Consider the following 6,039-nt stretch of genomic DNA (forward strand, 5'->3'; position numbering starts at 1 on the left):
TATTTGCACGTATTGATAACGTTTGACAACACATATATTGGATAAACAATAAATTAATGGTAATCTAGTCTTGAAATGTTTGAATAGATAACACTTTATTACATGATTCATTATAAAAACCGCCAAAGCAATATTATACTCAGCACAGGTTTAATTGTCTAATCAATAATTTTAAAATAAAACTATGAAATCAATTTCCGATGTCAAACAACAAAATTCCATTGAAACGCCTGAAGAAATAGCGGAAACTAATGATCCTACATTTAAACTTAGTCTACGTACTTGTTTAAGTGTAACATCGCATTACTAAGTGTAAATACGTAAATTCTAAGATATTGTCCGTAAGTATTGACCTGGTACTCATGAATTTTCCGTATGTTTCTGTCACATGGTGATAAAAATGTGCAGTCAGGCCGGGACTCGAACCCGGGGCCTTGGAATACCGTTCCGATGCTGTACAAACCTGAACTACAAGGCCACCTACACACTTTCTCCCCGGTTTAATATGCAAGTTCTATAACGTGACATATTTCTCCGCCATTTTGAAATTCGTCCTCAGCAGCAACTTTATGTATAAGAAATTACAGGCGTCGAAAAATAACCAGTGTAATGCCGTCATGGCCCCACGATGGGCGTCAAATGTCAATGGGTGAGAAATATATCACGGTATAGAAGCTGAATATCAAAACGGGGAGAAAACGTGTAGGTGACCGGGTAGCTCAGTCGGTAGAGCATCGGAACGATATTCCGAGGCCCCGGGTTCGAGTCCCGGTCTGGCTGCACATTTTTCTCGCCCTGTGACATATGGCGCCTAACGTGGGGCCGTGACGGCATTAAACTGGTTAGTCTCCGACGCCTGTAATTGCTTATATATAAAGTACCCTCTGAAATTCGAAGACGAATTTCAAAATGGTGGGGAAATATGTATAGAACTTGAATATCAAAACGGGGGGAAAATGTGTAGGCGGCTGGATAGCTCAGTCGGTAGAGCATCGGAACGGTATTCCGAGGCCCCGGGTTCGAGTCCCGGTCTGTCTGCACATTTTTCTCACCCTGTGACATTTCCGAAAATTAATTTTTGGTGTCCGAACCTAAACAGCGATATAACTATTGAAAAACCAATTACATACATACATCATGTATCATGTGCATATATAGATGTGCGGACAAAGCGTTTGAATCTACTGCTAATCTCAGGGTAGTGTGTTCGAGTCCTCCGTCTGTAAAATTCACACAATTGTCACACTTATCCTAATTTATCAACGAAATACTGTAAGATCCATTAACATTCTTCTACGTACATGTAAGCAAACCCATCTACAAAATGTTTAAAATCTTCAGGACCGGACAAATGAAATGGTTCATAAAAATGTAATATAGATGCAATAACAAATACACGGAATTGCATAAAAGAAAAGGTCAGAACTGCTTTCGAATCCCTGGTAACGTGCTTCAAAGTCAAAGAGCTTACCACTACACCACTGTGCCATTTGTTAACTAATTTGGTTATTTTGATAAATCTAGATATTTTCAGGACACAAATACGGCATAAAATAACGAAAAGTCCCGAAAAGATCGGCGAAGATTAATGACTGCCAGGTCAATACTTACGAACAATACGTAATGACGTGTAAATATATATAATCAGATATTCATGAGCTGCGTAACCATTTGTGAATAGAAAAGATTTTCAATTCATTAACACACAGGGTATTCGGCTACCTACTCGTGTAAGCGATACCGTCCTCGTGTGGTTTATACACATTTCACACCTAAAACATGTATTTATTCAATATTTAATTGACGATTTGGGAAGTTTTAGTATTGAATGGTTAAGAGCATACCTTAAATATATCCATGTTAAATTTCTATCTCATATGATATGAATAATTATGAAAAATACGGGTTTTTTTGTCGCGGAAATGAAGATATTTTAAGGCGATGCTATCTATTTTCATCAATAATGGTATTATTTAGGATTATATTATGAATTTTTGATAAGTAAATGAAAAGCAGGTATTCTGCGTGTTAACCATTGCTTTAGTTTCACAAAAACTGGAAGCACAGTAAAATTAGAGCGTTTGTTCGGAAGACATTTTGTAGAAAAAGGGATACCTTGACAGTGTTGTTATATTTTGTGGTCCTTCGGGATCATTGATTTCAACTCATTTAGATTTGAAGATTGAATACTGCTTAAGCTGGTGCTAGAGGGCGTGGGCAATGTTGCTTTTTCCATTACTGCCCATGAACAGACTCAATCAAACCGAGTCTGCAATTTTCACTATTTGCCTTGTTCTCGGTGCTTCCGAGAATCTACTTTCCAGATTTTATTTTCTTCTTCGTTGTTTCTGTTAATCGAGCGGATACCGTCCTCGTTATTGAAATGAACATTACATTAATGCAGACCTTTTCTAAAATTTAGCGATAATATGCAATGGCCAACCAAGATAAAGATAAAACTTGGGTCTTCTATATCCTTCAGCTACTGGAAGCCGCCTATCCAAAGAAAACTTCTCGCATAATTTCTTCAAATTTGCTACTAAGATCATCCACATAGACACATTCTTATGTGTTCTTACCAAGTTAATTGCGACTTCAGAAGCAGCAAAGTCTGTTAAAGTCTGCTACTCCAATTTTGGCCAGGAGTTGGGGGCATGTGTCCCCTTGCCCCGCCCCCGTTCCTACGCCCCCTATGAACCGAAGAGACCCATGGCCGTAGGCCCTGCAGACATTGAAATTGAGACTGACAGTAACAGCATTGTTTTATTGTTAGTAGGTTTGCAGGTTTGTCGGATAAATTAATGAGCTCTACTTTAATGGTGGTTGCACCTATAAACAGAGGCAAACATTACCCGATACGATATAAGTTAAATTTGGCGAAGCCGAAGCATCTCCCTATACGCATACATGCGCAAATCAGGAGAGGGGGTCCGATTCCCTTTTGGGAATGAAAGGAGGGTCTTACCATATGCACGGTGCGTCCACATGTCGTGTTTAGAAAGAGACTGAAGGAGAAAAAGAGTAACTTCAAGAAGACGAGAAAATAGAATGGTGGGTGTAAGGGAAGGCTTAATATAGGTGAAATACTGTAAACACGGTCCACTCTCACTTCTTTACATCTTCTAATTATATAGATCTACTAAAGGTCGGGTAACATGATGTATTCCATTATCTAGTTCTTATAAATTACCAAGCTCCTCATAGCGGTTACCTTCTATTGCGTTCATTTAGTGTACCGGAGGAAAAGTAATCCCTGCGGGAAGTTTTAAAGATGTTCATTGACATAACGAGGACGGTATCTATGTGCAAACGGGTTGTTTATTTTCATCCATCGTCAGAGGTATTATCAAATACAGCGACAGGGTGCATATAATTGAAATTTATCTACAAAAATAAATTGCAGGTAAAGGATCCATACGTTTTGTAGTTGAGTATGTATAGTTCTACCAAGGAGAGTGGCAAATTCAAATTTTCTAGATATTTTCCATTATGGTTAGAATCATTTCAGGGTAATATAATATCTGGATATTCAACGGAATTAAAAAAGTGAAGCTTTTGGTAACTGTCCGTTATTTTTTTATTGGCTTTAGAGCCATGAGACACCAGTTTATGCCAAACTACGGAGTCCTGTTCGTGACAAACCAACAACCACAATAGTCTCCGTGTGTTGAAATATATATACACATGCGAGATTTAACAATTCTCGCAAGGTTTTGCAGTCAATACATATCGTATAATAACTGCATGACGATTGTGAAATTTGAAAATTCCCCGAAAATCAATTTCACAAAGCGAAATTTTGTAAAACTTCGCAATGTGTCATTGCTGCGCTGTCGCTTGTATTTTTGTGCAATTTGATCGATATAATTCTTTCTAGGTATTGTGTTTCAATACGTTGATACAAATTTCTAATGACAGTTTTCTGTCATTTGCTCTTTTTAACCGTGTAACAGAAAATTACTTCGCAAATTATCAATTAGAAGTGAAGAAATTGGTAGTCAGCAGACAGAAACGAGGTAGTAAACAATTCAGAAGTGAGGAGGTAGAAGTTGAAAAAAAGAAAGATGGAAGTCAGAAGTCAGGAAGTTAGAAGTCAGAAGTGCGGAAGTTAGAAGTTGGAAGTAAAGATTTGAAAACTTGCAAGTGAATAATGCCAAAGGCAGAAGTTAAATGTAGTAAGTACGAAACTCATACGTCCCTTTAGGGTTTTCATAGTATAGCATGTACACTGAGTTAAGAGGGAGGTACTTTCTGAATAAATACACGTACTTTCGTTTATTCACACGTCTGTGGCGTCAAAGAATATGTTAGTTGTTTGTAGCAAAAATAAAACAGAGAAATATAATGTGACCATTTGCCTGTCCTTCAGAAATCTCATGATTCGATCATTTAAGCTGGTCTACATTCAACATATAATTTTGAATATGGTTCGCTTTATATTGCACTGTTATTTGTTTATTCATCAGTTTTTCTCTGACTCTACATGTTATATACAAATAATATTCAATTAATTTTGGCAGTCATATAACAAGAATAGAATCAATAATATGATCAAAAGTTGTTTTATTCAAAATGCTGAACTTCTGTCTCAAATGTAGATTGTTACGGCTAACAAAAGGTCATTCATAATGTAAGCGACGTCGCCCAGGTTACATATAATAAATTTCCGTGTCCAGGCAAAATTAATTGTTTACATGTAAAACCTACAGTTGATAAAAGTTAAATAATCTAGGAACCGCTTTTCTGTTTTGCAAAACCCCTATTAACATATATATGCCATTGTTACCTGTTTTGTTATTTTATTAGCAAATTTATCAACTGAAAATGTCATTAAATATTGAAATTCATTGCGGTCGTGAGTGGCTGCTTTACGTGCAGGTACATAGATATTCTGAAAGATGAATCAAAATTTTCTTGAATATTTCGTAAGTTTTTGGAACATTTCACTAATATCAGATCAGTAATCATGGTGATATTTTTTTTTATTTCTTACATTCAACGACTTACGTGCTTGTAGCGTTCGGGAATAGCGAGGAAGTTTGTGTCTGTTTGTTTTTATTATGTTTATAAATGATTCCATAATTAGCAATTTGCCGTTACTAGTGCTGTGTTAGCGAAAAGATTTTGTTATTCTAGAAGAAACTTTTTTAATGAGAGTTCAAACTCGGCGATAATTGGAACCTTTTTTAAACACTGACTTGCAATCACAAAATGAAGTGCAAAAGTGCTTTAAATAACCTACATAATTATCTTTATGCTAACGAATCGTGCAGTCAAACCATTAATACAGCATTCCGAAATATAACCCGAGCATGTAGTCGAAACCCGCTATACACATTTTGCCTTTTTTTAATGAACGTACATGTGTAAACCAAACCTGGCCATCAGCTTCAGGTTGCAATGTAAAATGGTAGACATTGCTAAAGAAGTGCTGTGGAAACTAACGAATGAAATAGAACTGTCCGTGAATATTTGTAAAAAAAAAACAACTTAGAAATTTTACCATAACCCGATAATATCTCTTCATACGCAACACTAGCTAGATTTTTTCTCAACCACTTTCATATACTTTATCGATGACTGCAACATAAATAGATACACGGTGTGTATGCATATCGGACCCCTCTCTGTGGTAAATGAGAAAACGGATCCCTCGCGCGCAGGACCTTCTTTGTGGTAAAAAATGAACACCGGCGTTATGGAGTTCGGAAAATCAAAATATTCGTCCAGAAAACAGGTTTGTGCATAAAAACATATAACCACGGGAATACGTAACTATATACCATTGCCTTTTTATCGTTACATTTATCAGTTGACGCAAGTCCAAAGGAAGATATATTAGTATGCATGTGTAAAACAATGATACCCCATGTTAATTCATGACTTTCATGCAGATGTACATGTAGTTTACAGGTAATAAGGAACTGTTGCCAATCACAAAATGAACAGGACTACCAGACAAATATACCAGATATGTCAGATAGGCTAGCAATAAATTTATACAGGATTCTGAAACTTTGGTAAAAGACAACTTAGAGG

The 6,039-nt window shown here is 36.5% G+C and overlaps 1 non-coding gene across 1 annotated transcript; it reads left to right on the plus strand.

Moving 5' to 3' along the window:
• The first annotated feature begins 708 nt into the window (after positions 1–708).
• Positions 709–782, plus strand: Trnai-gau (transfer RNA isoleucine (anticodon GAU)). Its single transcript has one exon. It is a non-coding gene; the product is annotated as a tRNA-Ile (tRNA).
• The last annotated feature ends 5,257 nt before the right edge of the window (positions 783–6,039 follow it).

Source organism: Mercenaria mercenaria, chromosome 3 (assembly GCF_021730395.1).
Source record: "Mercenaria mercenaria strain notata chromosome 3, MADL_Memer_1, whole genome shotgun sequence".
Classification (NCBI taxonomy): Eukaryota; Metazoa; Mollusca; class Bivalvia; order Venerida; family Veneridae; genus Mercenaria; species Mercenaria mercenaria.